Source organism: Chrysoperla carnea, chromosome 2 (genome assembly GCF_905475395.1).
Source record: "Chrysoperla carnea chromosome 2, inChrCarn1.1, whole genome shotgun sequence".
In the NCBI taxonomy this organism is placed as follows: domain Eukaryota; kingdom Metazoa; phylum Arthropoda; class Insecta; order Neuroptera; family Chrysopidae; genus Chrysoperla; species Chrysoperla carnea.
The window spans coordinates 11,967,034-11,987,518 of NC_058338.1; the positions used below are offsets into that span (position 1 = coordinate 11,967,034).

General features: G+C 28.9%; 1 protein-coding gene across 3 annotated transcripts in view; it reads left to right on the plus strand.

Annotated features, from left to right (window-relative positions):
- The window catches only part of LOC123292048 (protein scalloped), a 267,373-nt gene that overhangs the window by 41,580 nt on the left and 205,308 nt on the right, over positions 1 to 20,485 (plus strand). Inside the window, exon 1 of one of the 3 annotated variants that reach the window (XM_044872554.1) lies at positions 18,653 to 18,673. The exons of the other annotated variants lie outside the window; for them this stretch is intronic. The gene's annotated coding sequence lies outside the window, so the exon portion shown is untranslated. Of the gene's footprint in view, positions 1 to 18,652; positions 18,674 to 20,485 lie in introns of those variants that run through there. 3 annotated transcript variants of the gene reach the window in all.

Below are 20,485 nucleotides of genomic sequence, written 5' to 3' on the forward strand. Positions count from 1 at the left end.
GTTATAGTTTTGTTGGTTATGTTATGTTGTTATAGTTGCATCCTGAAGAAGACCCAAGAGGTTGTTAACAACTATTAGTTTAATTTTAGATTTAGATGCGAAACAAACGAAAATAGAAATATACACTTCATATGAATACAATATAGGAGAAAGTGTTGTGCCTAGAATCAAAATTTTTGATTGGGTGTTTGTATACCATGTATATATGAAATATATCAAGTTATATCAAGTATAGTCCCAAGGTTGTAACGTTTAAAACGTTTTAAAATTTTTGTATAGGTGTCCATAAAATCACCTAAGAAGTCCGTTCCCGATTGTTCGTCTGTATGTCTGTCTGCGTTGAATTTTTATAGCGTGCTCAAGACATAAGTGAGGTCGAGTTCGTAAATGAGGTGAAGTAGGCCTTGGGTCCGATTTTATTCTTAGTTTATTCGTAAACAAAATCACATTAACAATCAGTCTTCAGCATACCTCCATTCTTAATATACTGGTTGTTTAATTTACATCTTGAGATAGTACATTCTCCACGAGTATGAGAGAGTACGTATGTATAAAGCAATGCGTATGAGAAAGAGGTGCTATAGGCATGTTTTCTTGCTATGAGTCGAATGTGGTATCGATATGCGTTGAGTTGAACACACACAGCAGCAGTAGAACCATCGTACAACTATAACACCTCTTTTTTATACGCATTGCTTAACGTATGTACTTTGTCTTCCTCGTAGGAGATGCCTATGACAAGATGTAAATTAAACGCATGGTATAATATTCTCATTTCAATACAAATGCAAGTAAAGTAGAATGTTTCAATGTGCATTTAAATATAAGATACAACATCTTACCCTATTCATTACTTACACATACATAAGAAAACACACATAAACACTGTACCGTGCCTGCTTGCCGTTGGCGATTTCATCTTATTTTCTAATATAATATAATATATAATTGATACACTAAAACCGACGAAACGTCTGGATATACTATTACCAAGCATAGACATATATAACAACCTAAAACGGTTCTTTTTCGCCTGACTCTTTATTGGGTAATACGTTTGGCAAAAATATATAAATTAATTAAAATAATAGGTATTTTGTTTAATTTTGTTCATGTAAGACGTTTCTCATTTTGCCTTTGCCCTAATTTATTACCTTAAATAAAATTGTTTTCAAATTCAAAATACCATTCCGAATCTTAATACCAAAAAATTAGAAGAAAATTGAAAATGATTTTTTACTTTTAAGTATAAAAATAATAACTGATTGACTTAATAAGTCAATGAATTAATAATTTTAAGTCAGAATCGATAATAATAGAGTAATGTACTCTCTGTGTCACAAAACTCGCACGGGAGTATATCCAGAATGTTCGATTTACATCTAGGCATATAAATATCACGAGTATGACAGAGGACATGCGTTAAGCAATGCATCTAAGTAAGAGGTAGTATAGGTGTTATTTGAAATTGCAAAAGTGACTTGTATCGTGGCTTATCTGTTGTAGTTCATCTATTCAATTAAGAAACTTCCAGTCTCTAAGCGTCTTACAACTATCTCAACGCATATCGAACCTTCAACACATGTATATAATACTTCTCACTTAAATGCATTGCTTAACGCATGTATTCTGTCATACTCGTGATATTTATATACCTAGATGTAAATCGAACATTCTGTATACTAAAATGTGCGTTTTTTGTAACACAGAGGTATAACTAAAAAAGATTACTTACTTACCTTTTGCTTTGAACTTTTAAAGTTTGAATATTTGTCTAAAATCAAGATCTTGTAGATAGCTGGTAAATTAGTTTAAAAGTATAAAATTTAAATAAAATTAGTTTCATACAAAATAAGTTTTTAAGTGAATGTTTTCGTATTCATGTTCATAAAAATCAAATATTATTTCCATTAGTTTTAAATGTACAATTCTAAGAATATACAAATAAATAATTTTATTTTAAAATTTAATATTTACAACAAACACCACTATTCCACTCACTCTATGCTCACTATATTTAATTAATTAGTAGTTACCATATTTACAAAATGTTTGTCCTTCAAACATTTATTTTCTAATTTTGTTAAGTGTGAACAAATCCTAATTCACTACAATTTTTGGCGATTTAAAAAGAAGATTATAAAGAGAGCTAATCATATATAACATAGATTTATAAAGCTTACAGCTTACAAAAGCGTGTTTTTTAAGAATTATGTAATTAACAAAAATAATTTTAATTTTATTAATGTCACAAAAATTACTTTAATGTTATTAATGCCACTAATATTTAATTTTTTGTTATTTCTAGGTAAGTGCAGTTTTATGTCTATACACAGCCACATTTTATATCGATCAAGTGTTTCAAACATCCAAAGTTCAATGCGAGCAAAAGATTGTGATTAACTATTATCAAGTGATTTTTAAAATTAAAGTAAGTAACCCAGATATATCTTCATCAATTTTAATGCAAATTTACTACAATTTTTATCTATATATATAAAAATGGAAGCTGACTGCGATCGCTCAATGCACATCTGAAATCGCTAGGTCTAGACGCCTGAAATTTTGTACTCAAAATTTTTGTTTTGGAATTTGATGAAACTTGGTGGATGGGGTAATTTTGATCCAAAAAGTATAAAAATCAGGTTAATTTAATGAGTGGATGCAAAGTTTCTGAGATATCGCAAAATTTGGATCGATTTTGGTCCGTATCTCAAAAACTATTCGATCAGTCATCAAATGCACCCGATTTTTGTAATTTTTGGGTCAAAATTACCTTAAATACTGAGTTTTATCGAAATTGGAGATATACAAAATTTTTCGATTTTTTGCAATTTTTTTAAGGGGTACCCCTTTGAAAAAATCGAGAAAATCGGGAAAAAATTTGTGTTTTGGAGTTTGATGAAACTTGGTGGATGGGGTAATTTTGAGCCAAAAAGTATGAAAATCAGGTTAATTTAATGATTGGATGCAGAGTTTCTGAGATATCGCAAAATTTGGATCGATTTTGGTTCGTATCTCAAAAACTATTCGATCAGTCATCAAATGCACCCGATTTTTGTAATTTTTGGGTCAAAATTACCTTATATACTGAGTTTTATCGAAATTTGATATAATAAAAATTTTTCGATTTTTTGAAATTTTTGTGAGAAGTACCAATTTTGATAAATTCCAAAAAAGGCTAATAATATCAATGATACTTATAATATCAAATATTTGAAACATAATTCTTGTCATAATTCATTCATACTATGAAGATATTAAAAATAGTCCCAATTGTCACAAATATACTATTATCAATAATAAAATTAGTTATTTAAAACAGATTAAGTACACTGAAGTTTGTTTTGTCTAAAATAATAATACAGCTGTAAGTAATTATTTTGTAAAGCATTCTTTCGATAATATATTTTTATACCCTTAATATATGAAATATCAGGGTACACTAAGTTAAGTTCCAAGTTTGTAACGCTTTAAAATATTGATGCTACGAACAAAGTTTTGGTATAGGTGTTCATCTGTGTGTCCGTTTGTCTGGAAGCACGATAACTCAAAAAACGAAAAGAGATATCAAGCTGAAACTTACATTAGTCTTACCGCCTCTCTGCAGGTCTTTAGTGCCCACGAGAAGACGTCATCACCCACTTTGAGAAAGACTGTTCTGGAGCTCCCTGTACAGTTATAAATGAGATATAAGGATATTTTTGTTTACGTAATAGTAATAATCACATCATATTGTGATTTTAAATTGTAACAAATTCACTTACATTACATTATTTGTGTTGCCATTACTTCATCCAAACAAATACAAAATATAATAAATAATTAATTATGTGTGTTCACATGAAAATTCACTGGGAATCAAATTGATTTTGTTTTTATTTTTATAGTACAATTAAATAAATATTCTTGTAAAATCAAATAAATTATTCAAATTTTGTCCTCAATACTTACCTAGGAGTTAGTACCTAATAGCCACCGTCCTATGCATTATTAAGACAAGAACTATTTTGGTATGAAATTAAAATAAGAGTCATCAGTTAAAGCAAACTGCAAATTTTCAACTCTCTATCTTTTATAAGTTTGGAGAAAAAGCTAAGTCTCCACTTAACTAACTGCGTTACCGATGCTTGTTAAATATATACCAAAAAATATGGTATATATTATAAAAATGTTCAATAAGTTTATTTCAAACTTTCTGTAAGTTAGTAACAACAACCTTCATGTAGTTGACACAATCACATACAGACTAGACATGATAGATATGTGATCATAATTACCAAATCCTATATTTAAAGCAAACGCAATATTACTTTCTCTGTAACTGCCCGGCGCTCATACAGCAGCGAAGGAAATGGTTTGGTCCGGCCATAGTCGAACCAGAAGAAATTAGGAAACTCAACGCTAGGCAGATCCTGGGTTTCACTACATCAGTTGGTTATAATAGCCACTGATGTACTGGGGATAGAGTACAAGGGCCTATTTGGCTAAGTGCTCTGAACCATTGCTTCGAGGCCCGATGCTCGAGCATGGCCCGCTAACCTCCATACCCATACCCGTATTCTAAAATATTCCATAAGTTTATTTCAAACTTTCTGTAAATTAGTAACAACAATCTTCATGAAGTTGACACAATCACATATAGACTAGACATGATAGAAATGTGATCACATATAACCAAATCCTATACTATATGAAATAAGTAAAAGTATATCTTACAACTCTAAGCGTCTTACAACTACTCAAAAGTCAACACGTATCAAAGCTTAAATACATATCTATAATACCTCTTTGTTAGGTGTATTGCTTGACGCATGTATTCAGTTATACAACTTGTGATATTCGCTCCGTGCGTGAGTTTTTTAGGAGGCGTTTCCATGGTAACGATACACTATTTTAATTATAGAATTGTATGGATTGCATTTATGACTTACAATGAAAATTTAATATTATTGTCTCACAAATTTAAATAAATAATTATGATATTTAACATTTGAAAAATAATATTTGTGCAATTTGATTTCTTATTTTCACAATTTTTAATGCATTATTAAGTTTATTTAATTAGTGTTTTTCAATAATTTTAATTTGACGCTTTCTATAACATTAACATGTAAAGAATTTCAAATTAGTCATAACAACCTCCTTTAACGCCAAAATTTTTCACTGGTAGCGCTGGCATCGATTTTATTGTCCCTATCATGACTAGGTACGCACACAACGAATAGGTCTATGTCTAGATGTAAACTGAACACTAGGTATATTTCAACTAAGTACGTTTAATTAAACATGTAGATAATCACTCTGTATAATTTGTTCATTATTTTTAAAACAATTATTGGGTTGATATAAAACATAAAAAAGTTAACTAAATATTATGAATTAAAAAAAAAAACCTCTATTGAAATAAAAAGTTGATTATGTATTTTTTTTTTTCTTTCGTAGGTCTATTACTATATTCATCATACTCATATCATAACATACAATATTTTAGAACAAATGAAATTATATAGTAATTTAGTTTTTAGTAACTTTTGAATGCCTACGGCTACTACTGTTTATTTAAATGTGTGGGCAGTTCTATAGCCATACTGTTAGTATATGTATACGTGTATATGAGTTGAGTTGCATGTGAAAATTATTATATACCCACAACACAAGTTTAAAATCCATTTTTAAAATTTTATTGTAGAAAAAATATACGTGTAGATATCCAAATTTTAATTATTCTGTCTTTCAAAAAAATATAGTGTGTTTGATAAGTTAAAACCAATATTGAAGAAGGTTATGATAACCTATTTGCATCATATTTGATCAATAAATCAGGAGTCGAAAATGTACGGTGTTTGAATGGCGAAATTTCTAACTTGTTCTCACAGTTTTACTATAACTAATATTTCTTTACGTTTGCTTCAAATATAGGATTTGGTTACTACAAAAATATACCTGTCATGCCTAGCCAATATGCGGTTGTCTCAACTTCATGAATATTGTTGTCACCATTTTACAGAGTGATTGAAATGAACTTGTTGATCATTTTTATAATAAATAACATATTTTTAGGTACGACGATGGCTTTAAGACACTAAAATCAATAGTAGTTCATAGTTCGCTGGTGCAAGTTCTATTCCAAGAATAGAAACATCAGCTAAGTTGTCTCGGTTAATATATTACTTTTACACAAACAACTAACTCATGCGGTTGTGTCAACTTCACCACTAAACCCCGTACGGTAGTTGTATTACATTCCTGGCCCTGTTCGCTATATTTGCTCTCACGAGAAGCTTTAGACAACCTTATATCGCTTGATATTTAGAATTTTTTTCAGTGTAACTTCTTTAAATGTTTGCATTGAATTACCGAACATCTGGTATCTACATTGTATTGTGTTTACTTATTTTATTTATCATTCATTCATAATAGCCAAAACAATGTATGTGATAGTGCCTCTTTCCGCAGCGCACAATTTATATTTAAATTTATGTTTTGTAATGACATGTTTTAAATATAACAATGGACACAGTCTCTCCTTACAGAACTATTATTCCTACATCCAATAAATTTGTCAGTTAATATTAAACATCCCAAACATATTTCCGATAGGATTGAAATTTGGCAATAAAGATTAAACACCTCGAAGTTAACAATTGGTAACCTTCTATTTTTTATAGTTTCGGATAAAACTTTTCTAAAATAATAATAATGCTTTAGGCTATGCATTGGCTGTCAGTGTCCCAATGATATTTCCAAATAATTAGATGGCAATCTAATAAAAATAAATTGTTTCAACGGCTTTTCTTCCTGATTTATTTATTAAAAAATATGCACTAAATAAATAAAACATTTTTAGAAATTTATTTTATTTATATTATAATTTTAATAACAAATTAAATGTTTATTAAATATGTTCTAAACATAGAATGTTAAAAAAAAATTGCATAAATATAATTTGAAAGAATTATTATTAATAATAATAAAAAAAATTGTATTCCGTACCGCAAAAAAATTGTTTTATAAATTGTATAAAAACAATGAGAAAATCATTACAGATGAATTAAATTTTTTGGATGTATATCATGTTTAAAAAAGCATAAAATTTTTTAATGTTTTTAATAGAGTAATAATTTTGTGAAAATCAAAATATACAAATGAAATTTAAATACTTTTTTATGGCTCTGTTAGGAAAACTATATTATTTTTGAAATGGTGTGTTTTTATTAACCGTGAGTACCAAATAAAAAATAATCTTGTTTTATACCAAGTTTAGTCCCAAGTTTGTAACGCTTAAAAATACTGATGCTATGAACAAAATTTTGGTATAGGTGTTCAACAAACCACCTAATTAGTCCATTTCCGGTTGTCTGTCTGTCTGTCCGTCTGTCATCACGATCACTCAAAAACGAAAAGAGATATCTAGCTAAAATTTTTATAGCGTGCTGAGGACGTAAAAAGTGAGGTCAAGTTCGTAAATAAGCAACATAGGTCAATTGGATCTTGGGTAGGACCGTAGAACCCATCTTGTAAACCGTTTGAGATCGAATAAAAGTTTATATGTTCCTCATAAAAAAAAATAAACAACTTTTGTTTGAAACATTTTTTCGTAAACGTCACTGTTTACCCGTGAGAGCGCAAGTTATGCGCAAATTGTATAGTATTATATGGGTATTTCAGTTATATGTATATGTGTGACATGTATGTATGTGTAATGTGACAGCGTAATCAACTCTGTCTATACATGGTATTTCAACAATTAACTCTAGTCAATTGTTTGTTTTCACTTGTTATTGATAAAAATTGTGTATAAAAAGTCTTATATTCCCTTTTCAACATACAAAACATTTTTGGATATTGCTTAAAATGATTTTATTGTGACCTGAGTAAATTTGTACGTAATTTTGAAGTATAGCAGTGAACCTATTTTTGCCCATATTTTTATTAACTATTACTAAGACTCCGCTGTCTGAATGCCTGTCAATGGGCTGTATCTCCTAAACATAGATCATACGAAGAACTAGACGCTAGTTTAAATCGTTCCTGTCTCTGGATCGTTTTATTTGGTACTCTTCAACTCCAACATGGAGTATTAATGAGTTAAGCAGTAACATATACTTTTTATTTCATTTATTCCTATACACAGCTATAAATGATTTCTTTTTTCATGCACGTATGTGTGTATGTGCTATAGCACAAATATTATACGTTTCAGTGCCAAGTTCTAAAGTTATATTTAGAATATATATCTATCTTATAATGTGACGCACAAACTCATCTACGCACACCAAACATCATGTCAATTTGCATCTGCGATGTTTCTTCATGGCGTTCAATGTTTCGAGTCAATTTTTTTAGGTCCGTAACTAGGGCGTGGCAAAGGAGGCACCCGCCACCGGTGCAACAGAAATTGTGATACAAAACAAAAAGTATGTTTCTTACGTTAAACCTATTAGATCTAGGTTAATTTTGATCACATATTTGAAAATAATGATCCACATATAGTAGGGCTGCATACTTGGTTAATCAAAATTGGATAAAGTTTGGGAAAGAAAGAGCAAAATTAAATTTTTTAGTTTTTGATGACGTCATAAAGTTCAAAAATTCGAATTTTTTATAACACAGGTAAATTTTATCCGATCTTATTGAAATTTTTTTTAAAACCCACTAATTTTGGGTCGTTCTTTTCAGCTGTGATGTCAGTTTTTCGCTAGCTATCACTCACGTGCTTAATTCCGGACACAGGACTCCACATTCTTGAAACCTATTAGAGCTAGGTTAATTTTGACCACAAATTTGAAAAGTATGACCAAAATTTAGCAGGATTCCATATTTGGTTTATCAAAATTGGGTAAAATTTGGGAAAGATAGAGCAAAATTAAATTTTTTAGTTTTTGATGACGTCATAAAGTTCAAAAATTCGAATTTTTTATAACACAGGTAAATTTTATCCGATCTTATTGAAATTTTTTTTAAAACCCACTAATTTTGGGTCGTTCTTTTCACCTGTGATGTCAGTTTTTCGCTAGCTATCACTCATGTGCTTAATTCCGAGACCAGGACTCCACATTCTTGAAACCTATTAGAGCTAGGTTAATTTTGACCACAAATTTGAAAAGTATGACCCAAATTTAGTAGGATTTCATATTTGGTTTGTCAAAATTGGATAAAATTTGGATGTAATAAAGCAAAATTAAATTTTTTAGTTTTTGATGACGTCATAAAGTTCAAAAATTTGAATTTTTTATAACACAGATAAATTTGATCCGATCTTATTGAAATTTTTTTTAAAACCCACTAATTTTGGGTCATTCTTCTCAGCTGTGATGTCAGTTTTTTGCTAGCTATCATTTATGTGCTTAATTGCCACATTCTTGAAACCTATTAGAGCTAGGTTAATTTGAATCATAAATTTAGTAGGGATTACATACTTGGTTGAGCTTCTGCGCTTAGGCTATAAATTGCATCGCTAAATAAAAATCGACAATTGTCAATCATTGAATTATTGTACTAAAGTTTAGAGGTATTACATTTTACTTTTCTGTTAGCGTGCCAATAAAAAATTAAATTTCATTGAAGAGGACTTAAATAGTTATTGACCAGTTAATTAATTATACAGAATTTTCCGAATTAAATAGAAATAAACAATTAAAGTGTATTTTATCCAAACATAAATTATCTCCAAACAAGTTATCATTTCTGGTGATAAAACCTTGAATAATTTTTTGGCTATACCTTGACATTTGAATATTTTTACAAGTGGGCATAAATATAAAGTTATTTATTTCTTTCAAATATTCAAACACACATTTTTGCAAAAAAATGGAATAAAACTTAATACAGGGTGATTCCCTCAAATATATTATCTTTATTTTTCTTATTAGAAAAATGAGTTTCTAATTTCGCTAACACAGCATTTGCATGAGTTTAAAGTCGTACTTATTCTTTGGGTATTTCTTTGTAAAAAGAAACATTTTCAAAATTCTTGTCTTGGAATTTGATGAAACTCCATGGATGGGTTAATTTTGACCCAAAAAGTACAAAAATCGGTTGCATTTGTCGGTCGAATCTATTCGAAATCGGTCGAATAGTTTTGAGATATAGACTAAAATAGATCCAAATTTTGCGATATCTCAGAAACTCTCCATCCAATCATTAAATTAACCTGATTTTTATACTTTGTGGATCAAAATTATCCCCTCCATCGAGTTTCATCAAATTCCAAAACAACAGTTTTTTTTCCGATTTTCTCGATTTTTTCAAAGGGGTACCCCTTAAAAAAATTGCAAAAAATCGAAAAATTTTTTTTATCCCCAATTTCGATAAAACTCAGTTTATAAGGTAATTTTGACCCAAAAAGTACAAAAATCGGGTGCATTTGTTGACTGGTCGAATATTTTTTGAGTTACGGACTAAAATCGATCCAAATTTTGCGATATCCCAAAAACTCCGCATCCAATCATTAAATTAACCTGATTTTTATACTTTTTGGGTAAAAATTACCCCATCCACCGAGTTTCATCAAATTCCAAAACAAAAATTTTTTTCCGATTTTCTCGATTTTTTCAAAGGGGTACCCCTTAAAAAAATTGCAAAAAATCGAAAAGTTTTTTTTATCCCCAATTTCGAAAAAACTCAGTATATGAGGTAATTTTGACCCCAAAAGTATCAAAATCGGGTGCATTTGTTGACTGGTCGAATAGTTTTTGAGATACGGACTAAAATCGATATATTCCGATATCGATAAAACCGATATCGATATATTTGTTACTAAAAAAATTGTTAAGATGTTTTTGGTCTATCCTCTCAGCCTGTAATCAAATGAGAAACGTGCGATAAGAATCGTTGTTCCATAAAATTGTTTACTACACATGCGCTAATAAAATTACTCTGTTAGACCGAATCAAACGAGGTCATCTGTTACTCTCTTGACATGACAATCTGTATATTAGAACAGTAAATGTAAAAGTAAGATTATGTGTATGTATGAATCACAATACCATCAATATATGTAAACAAATATCGGATGACTAATCGATTAATTAAGTTTTGTTTTACCTAATTAACAATGCTAATGTAAATAATAAAATACCTCTACTTAATTTGCTTATATGTGTTTTAAGGTAAATATTAAATAGTCAATAGTCAATAGTGGGCGATGTCTCAAGTAGGTATGCTATCTCTATAACTTATTACAATAATATTATTACTGTACTTAAATTTATATACTATAACAATCGAAAACTAAAAATTGCCTGAATTAATTGTTGGAATACCTTGTATAGACAGTGTTGATTACTCTGTCATATTACACATACATACATGTCACAATGATATTCCCATATGATACATACTATAAATTTGCGCTCTCACGGGTAATCAGTTATGTTTACGAAAAAATGGTTTAAACAAAAGTTGTTTATTTTTATATAAAGAATATTTTTTACATTAAAAAAAATGTTGCTCGTTTACGAACTCGACCTCTATTTTTACGTCATAAGCTCTCTTTAAAAATGTCAGCTTTATATCTCGACGACAGATCTGACAGACAGGCAGACAGACAACCGGAAATGGACTAATTAGGTGATTTTATGAACACCTTCTATACCAAAATTTCGTTCATAATATCAATATTTTTAAGAGTTACAAATTTCGGACTAAACTTAGTATACCTTGATATATTTCATATACATGGTATAATAATATTACTGTACTTAAAGTTATACTTCACTTCAATCAAGTTTCAATTATTGGAGTTATTTTAATATTTGCGTAGAAGGATAATACAATTCGAATTATTCTAAGAATTTCTATTTATTTATATACACCCTAACGACAGAACGAACATTTTTATAAAATTTCTATAAATAGGTATTTTTTTTACTTTTATAATTTATAGCTTTTTAATCCTTTTAGAAAATGTGTCTTACTTCATCCGGTAAAATAAATTTCGATTTCGAGTTTTTATTAGCATACTTTTTTAGTCAACTTCCAAGCTATAGCATACTATTTTTAATTCACACATTTAGGTTTCGATTCTAGAATTATCATCCTGGAGTTTTATTGTTAGCTATAATTCTGATGAATGATCAAAAAGTGAAAGAGCTGGGAAAAATTTAATAAAATTCGATGTAAAAAAAGCTGTTTTGGCTTTTGCTTTCACTTTAGCATTAGTATCAAGTAATAAAGTTTTTGAACAATCCCTGTTCCTATTCAAAAATCCTCTTTTTGGTTTTTGGAATAATTTTCAAGGGAAATAGAAATAATTTAATATTTAGCGACTATGGAAAAGTGATTTTGTTAATTTAATAACAAAAGTATCAGACAAGAGTCGCTACAAACATAAATATTACTTTCATGTAAATATAACAATTCTACCATTTTGCAAGAATGACTCCACCTGGTTTTTTTTTAATAGCGACTAAATTTATCTCTTGTTTTCAAAAAACCCGTTATATTTTGTGGCTATAATGCCAAAGAGCAATGTAAACAATGAAGTAATTACTTTTGAAATTCATAAAAATATTAAATTTTATTACTCAGATTGTGCTAATAGGGGAAAACTTTTATTTCCTTTATACAGAAAAAAACGCATCGTTTTTTTTTTATTCAAGTGTTATGAGATTTAAATTATACATGTGATATTAATACGATATAAAAAAACCCGTTGAAATTTATCTAATATTTTTCATGACTAGTATCTTTTTAATGTGAACGAATGGGTATACACGGTGTTCTGTTATTGACTGCAGATCGTCGGTTACAGAATAAGCTTATAAAGACGAAGGAAAAAGTAATTTACCAATTTTGGATTTGAGCCTTAGTTTGGGCGCTACAGGTATGGCAGAAATTGATAAATTTGTTCATTCACTGACTATGATTCGATAACCACCAGCCAATGATAATCAGTAGATATTAGTAAATATCATTTAATAATATTCAACTAAAGAAGGGATATGAACTGATTTCAATTGGATTATATTATTTTGAAAAATAATTAAAAAAAAGTATTTGATTGGTTTGGTCAAATCCTACTTTTTTTATTTTTATTATATTTTTGCAAGAAAACATTAGATTATTAGTAAAAAAACAAATTACGCCACAAAGGGGCGTTTTTTTTAATTTAACGTGAACAAGTTAGCTATCAAACGAACATCAATTTATAAAGGTTTATTATTTATTAAATTATCATAACTAATAAGTTTACATCTTTATTTAGGAGGGCAATCAATTTTTTTGAGACACCTGGTATACATTGTACATTGAACACAGAAGACAATTATATAATGATGATGCATTTGTGCATAAATTATAATGTATATATGATCTTTGAAAAGGTTATTGGCTTTCATATACCTAGCTATAAGTATTATTATAATATGAATGACATAAAATATTATGTTATATTATGTATTATGATTATGATTATATTATGATGTACATCAAACACAAACAAATGCATGCCATGCATTCAGTTGACAACATTAACACTAACACCAGTTAAGTTAAGTAACTAAGGTAACATAGTGACAAAACTCCATCGGTCCATTCAATATTTCCGATACTTGACACCTTCTTTAACTAATAAAAAAAATAATATTTTAAAAAAAAGTTACTGATTATCATTGTATCAGTTACGTAAGATTTATAGTTATCGCCCAGGTGGTTTGTTGTTACTTACATGACTACTAATTTTATCAGAAATTCAGTTCTTAGATTTCATTTTAAATTTTTGTAACAAACCGTTTTGATTAACATAAAAGTTAATTTAATTTTAAAAAGTTCGAAGACATGGTAAGTTAGCAAAACGCATTAGAGTCGATAATTCAGACAAAATAAAATCCAGGGGGACTATCGCCACAACTGTCAGTCGAAGTCAAAGTTTGAAAAGCTCTAAGAATAATATAAATTATATTTTGTGAAGAAATTTGGTATAAATACTTCACTGTATCAAACCATTTTGTTATTGATTTTCGATTACATAAATTTTCCTATTTTGACAAACTTAACTTTAAGTACTAAAAAAAACTTGCAATAAATCTTAATAAACTAATAATTTACAAAGTCATAAAGAACACAACCACTCATGCTTATGGTAAAAATTTGCATACCTACTACAAATTAATTTTATAATATTGATCAACTGTTTCCTTTATGAATAAGTGATATTGAATATTAAAATCGCGTGTTTTTTTTTAAAGTTATAGTTTCTCGAAAAATATAGACCAATGCACTGTATCGAAAGTCAACGCAATTCGGTATGTAGGGCAGTTGATTTTAACAATTTAGAGGGAATCTGGAAAAATTGTTTTTCTTGATGTAAGGGTTCACTTGTCTATTGTCGATTCAGATTCCTTCCAATCTAGAGAGTTGCAAATCGGTGTTCATTGTATTTCGCAATATAAAAGCCTTACGCATTTCTTCAGTATCTTCAAATTTAGCAAAATGATTGAAAATCAATATGATGGTTGGTTTATGTCGAAAATTCATAGATTTTCGATGAATTTTTGCGCTTTTTCAGACTTTCTACGTCTCAAATAAGTCTAATATTAGGGTAGAGGGTTTAAAATTGATCTGAAGGTTGAGTAAATGTTACGGAAGTGTCTCTTGATAGTGTCGATCAGTGTCCACAGAATATATATCCAACCATACAATTATATTAAGAAAGTAATATCTCGTAATCATGGAAATAGCCTGATATAAAACTCATGCATGGTGCCAATAGTAAGAAACATTTTCTGAGAGGGAAAATAAGGAGATATAACCTTAGTGATGGGGCTTTGCTGCTCACGAGTTTTTTCTTCTATTTATAAAACTGTCAATGAAGTAGACTATAGAGTAAGTAGGCGTTAATCTAAATAATCTGGTTTTAAAAATTATAATAATCTATCGATTACATCTTTAAGGCATTGAAATGTAACCTTTACAAAAAATAAATAGCTATAATATGCATTTTGTTTTTATTAATATTTAACATGTGTATATAATTAGTTGAAAATTTTTGTAAAAAAAAAGAGATCATTATTAGGTCAATATTGTTCAATAAGTTGATCAACAGGTTTATCCAATTCTAAGCATGAAAAATACGATAGTGCTTATTGAGTCTACAATTATTCTACTGTAGTAAAAAAGTGTAGAATTCATCTGAAATCAATTGCAAACCCCAGCACTATGTATGTGCCAGAGTTTAAAAAATTGCATTTATTTTCGAATTTTCCTTTTTATGAAAAGTGTTATTACTAAACATGATAAACAAAGTTGCATTTTCATGCGCCAATGACTGCATACACGAAAAAAATTTAACAATGCTTAGAATGTTCATAAGGAAAATAGCAATAAATAAAGTTTTTTTATAGCTTGAATAGCAATCATTCCTCGAAACAAAATTGATATTTAATCGAATATCTAAAATTACAATAATATCAAGGACTTTTACTTAAAACTAAAAAAAAAAGCTTCATAGCTTCATAATAATATATTTAACGAATAGAAACCATTAATTCAAAATGATGAAAATATTTTAACGAATCGTGACTTCAAAGTATGTGCAATAATTTATGATATACACAAGGCCAGTATGCATCATATAAAATTATGTATGAAATTATTTTATTTCTTATTCTTTATATCAAAGATTTTTCATTTCAAGAATTTCTACAAAAAAAAAAGAAAAAAAATTTTTATTAAAAATTTTCTATTCACGTAACCTCATTATGAAATTACTTCCTTTATTCAAATAGTTGTTTAAAGCTCGAAACAATCGTAAATCGGCTCCAAATTGAAAGAAATTTATTTTAAAGTTCGGGAGATATTACGAATATGTTGTTTGTATTTGAGTGTACTCGAATGTTTGGTGTTGTTATGTAATAAGATATTATTTTACAAAACGTTTTTATAACAAAGATATGCCAGATGTGTGCACACGTTTATCTGATGTAAAACGCACAAACGAATATTATTATTTTAAATACTTCTTCAAATATACAGAATGTTCTATTTACATCATATAAATATCACGAGTATGGCAGAAAACATGCGTTAAGCAATGCATCTAAGTGAGAGATATTATATACATGTGTTGAAGCTTGGATATGCGTTGAGATAGTTGTAAGACGCTTGGAGAGTAGATGTTTCTTAATTGAATAGATGAACTACAACAGATAAGCCACGATACAAACCACTTTTGCAATTTCATTTAACACTTATAATACCTCTTACTTAGATAGATTGCTTAACGCATGTACTTTATCATACTCGTGATATTTATATGCCCAGATGTATATCGAACATTCTGTATATAAAATTAACAAATAACAACAACGGTCTTATAATTATTATGAACTTAAAAAGAATCAAGATTTTCTGTTAGTTCCACAAATTATTTTACTTTTCAAATTTTCTCGTTGAATAGCAAAGTATCTATTTTTTTGTATGACAAGGTAAACAATCGTATTAAAATAAAATGGTTTTGTTTGGTGGACGAAGTTAATTAATCACAAAAGAATAAAGATGTTAAATACACAAATCCTATTTGTGTCTATATGACATGTTGCAGGCATAACGAATTAAGACAATTTATCATTAAACTAGACAAATTCACTTCAGTAAAACAGCCAGACCTCCACAATCATCGATTGTTCTTTAGTTCCTCATTGATAAAAAGAAAGTTTAGGTATAGTATAGTAAACGAACCTTTTTCTTACAAAAATTTGTTTGCCGGGTGTCTGCCGGTTTATCTTAAAAAAAAGTCTATGTGGTTTAAAGAGGAATTTTTTAGTTTTAACCCAAGCGCCATTCCGGGGTTCGAATGGCGCATCGAATAAAATAGCTTTTAAAAGATTTTAAAATGATCAAAATGCTAAAGTATTAAAAAAATCATAATTACATTACTAAATAGATCACGGTGCTATCTCGTAGATTTTTTCTATTGCTTAACCAAATGGCATTACCAAATAGATAATGCCTAGGGAGGAAAATGAAAATTTCTAAATTTGACATGTCCTTACGATTGCAATACACACATACATGATAATTGTAAAATCCGAAAAGTTGATTTTAACTACACAACGTAACATTTAAATAATATACAGTATTTTGTTGATGTTATTTTTACTGAATGTGACACCAACAAAATGATAAATTGTATGTTTTTGAAAAGTGTCTCTTTAAACACGAGATCATTGTAGAACAAATACACATACATACATGCGAACGTAGTAATTCATTGTACATACATGTTAGTTTCATCTAGGGATGACAACGACATATCGATATCAACTTATCGATAAGCGATATCGATATAGTGTAAGCCTTTAGCTAACTGCTTTCTATGAGCGACACTTGGTTGGCAAAAGAATTGTCCGCTCGATAATACCATTATAGTATAAAGATATCTTTCTTATACACATTGTATGTACATAAGAACTTTTCATATGGACGGATATCGTGCACCCAAAGTTGTAAAGACTCACTTTATATCTGTTTGTACAGAAGTGCGTTTTTTCTTTGACATAGAGTATACAATATTTTAAAGCCTTTCGGAAAAAACCAACTTTCAAATATGTATTGTTATTTTGAAATGCAACATAGTTTTAAACAATCTTTCTTTAATCGGTTCTAGAAAATTTGTTATTTTAACTTTTATCATCATTATTAAAAATATTCTACAAAATATTGATATATTACCAATATCGTATCGATATTTCGATAGTGAAGTTATCTTTTACCATCCCTATTTACATTTACAAACGTTAATGCAACTTATGTTTCATACTAGAATGATTTACATATAATAACTAACGTCATACCATTTTACTTACATGCACTTTGGGTTTATATAAAGTAAAAACTAAACGAAAATATAATTTATGTACATTTTACTGAAATTTATAAATGCGTAAAATATACATTTATATTTATTTTACGTTTTTTTTCGTTGTTGTTTTGTTTATTCATAACATCATAAGCTTTTACAAATCACGATTGTGGAATATTCATTTAGAAATAACAGTCAAATAATTATATTTTACTATATTTAATGTTTTTATAAGATTAAGAGATTCACTTAAGTTAAAAGTCAAACTCAATTTACTATGTTTCTTTGGCTGTTCTGAACAATAGTTGTTCCACTTTGACCTTTTCATTGATTAGGCTAGGTTATATTGGCTGTCCACGAAGGACTCACTTAGGCTATAGAGCACATTGTGATACCATATATGTGTTTTACCACCTTTTCGCTAATAATTTCATTTATCAGCTCCTCAATTATAGAGGCTGGGTGCACCTCCTTCGTGCATAGACCATGCACTGCACCAGCCCATCATAACCCTTAATTAAATTATTTTTGTTGCGATGGCGGGATTCCGCAACCCTAAGCATACCGCGGACGGAATTACGCCTTAACAAACTGAGCTTACAGGGCGACTGACGTTTTCGTAGCTCGTTGTACGAAAAGTTTGTTGGTTATGTAAAACTGCTGGTTCGGCAGATCGGATAGTAAAGCAAATTACTTACTCTAAATGGTGCGCGGGCTGACCGTTTGATCAATAATTGCAAAATAGATGCGATTGGATTAATTTTTGTATGAATCAATTTTTCTCGAATATTCACTAAATTTTTTGTTTTGTTTTTAGGTGAGTGCAGTTTTTTCTATTCTGATCGAGTCCTCTATAATCTATTTCGAGTAAGCGATTTGTTGTTATAATTAACTTATTAAATATTGAATCTGTTCCTCTTATAGACAGATCGAAAATTATTTTGAAATTCTATCTGTTGGTACATACTTTATAATAATTTTTTACTTATAAAATTGCAATCTTCTTATTTTCATACCTTTGGAGATAATGACAACTAAAGTTTAACCCCAAATTTGCCAAAAAATGTTTCAAATAAAAGTTGTTGTTTATTTTTTCATAAAGAAAATTTGAGTTGGATGTCTGTTTTTCGTTTTGAGATATCGTGATGACGAAGCGGAAATTGGAAGTGGACTAATTAGATAATTTTTATTGATTACCTATTCCATAATTTTCATTATCAATAACTTTAATATTAAATTGCTTATATACTACTTTCATATATAGAGTTTATAATAAATGTTAATTAAAATAATATTAGACATAGAAGAACTTTACAAAAAACATAAATTAAACATTAATTAGACTAGAATATAATTTTAATTGAATATATGTATACATATACGTGGCTACGGCTACAGTATAATGCCATTTTATTCATCTTTAAATACCTAGAATTAAAATTATTTAATTTTAATTTATATTTTACAAGCCAAAAATATTAAAATTATATTATTCTAACACAAAACTTACATAAATCATTTAAAAATTTTTATTTTATTGAAAATAATTATTTCTAAAATATAAAAGGCACTCGAAATCATCTCTGTACACCTAACAGTTTCCAAAATACAGTTGCTCAAAATTTTGCTATTGTTCTCTATCTATGAAATTTTAAGCAATATTGATTCGGAAAGTCTAATTCTAATATCATGTAAGAAAACTTTGTTGAAGAAGGTAAATTTTCAGCAATTTTGTACCCGTAAAAATTTCCAAAATACAGGTAAAAAATTGTATCTATTTTTCAAATTTGAATATGTTGGAACAAATTTTTCCATTATGGTGTATATTTTCACTTGAAAATGAGTCATTTTTTGTTAGGACTAGTTTAATACGTTATGAATTAGACATAATTTTATTTGATCACTAATTGGGAAAATGCAAAACTTTTACAATTAATAATATATAATTTATATGGTTTTTAGTTTTTCATAAACAGTGAGTAAACTTTGGATCGATAGTTTTCTTACCAACGACATACATTTTCTATAAACAAATCGAATGCCAAAAAATAAAATCATTAAATTTCGCCTTGAATATGTACTGCAACCACAAATGATACTCAATTAAATTTAATTAAACAAAAAAGTGATCCACATATATTCAATTATATAATAAAATTTAATATTTATTATTATATTGGGTGGGCCACTTAATCTTTTAATGTGAAATATTTGGTAAGGATATAGAGCTTTAATTTGACTTTGACCTTCATTATCATTAAAATTGGACTTCAATTCAATTTATTCATTCTTTTTAAGGCATGCAATATTGTACCGAACATGTCATTTAAAAGGGATAAGAAAAAGGAAAGGAAAGGTATGGCTAGATGGTAGGAGGAACGTGCTTGGGGTACTACAAGACAGATATGGTCTGAGTACAATCGCAGGCGTACCGAAGATCTTATATCACTTCCAAAGGCCTCTGTTTGCAAAGTTGTTGTGACTATTGCATGACACTGGTTGGGCGGCAGGTATGCTGAACGCCTGAGTCTGGCAGTGTATCACGACTACTGCTGGAGCTGTCACAGTGGTGACAAGGAGAAGACAATGTCTCATCTTCTCTGTCACAGCCCAGCTCTTGTCATGAGGAGATGGACTTACTTGAGCTAGCCTCTCTTTGACGACCTCTCCGACCTAAAG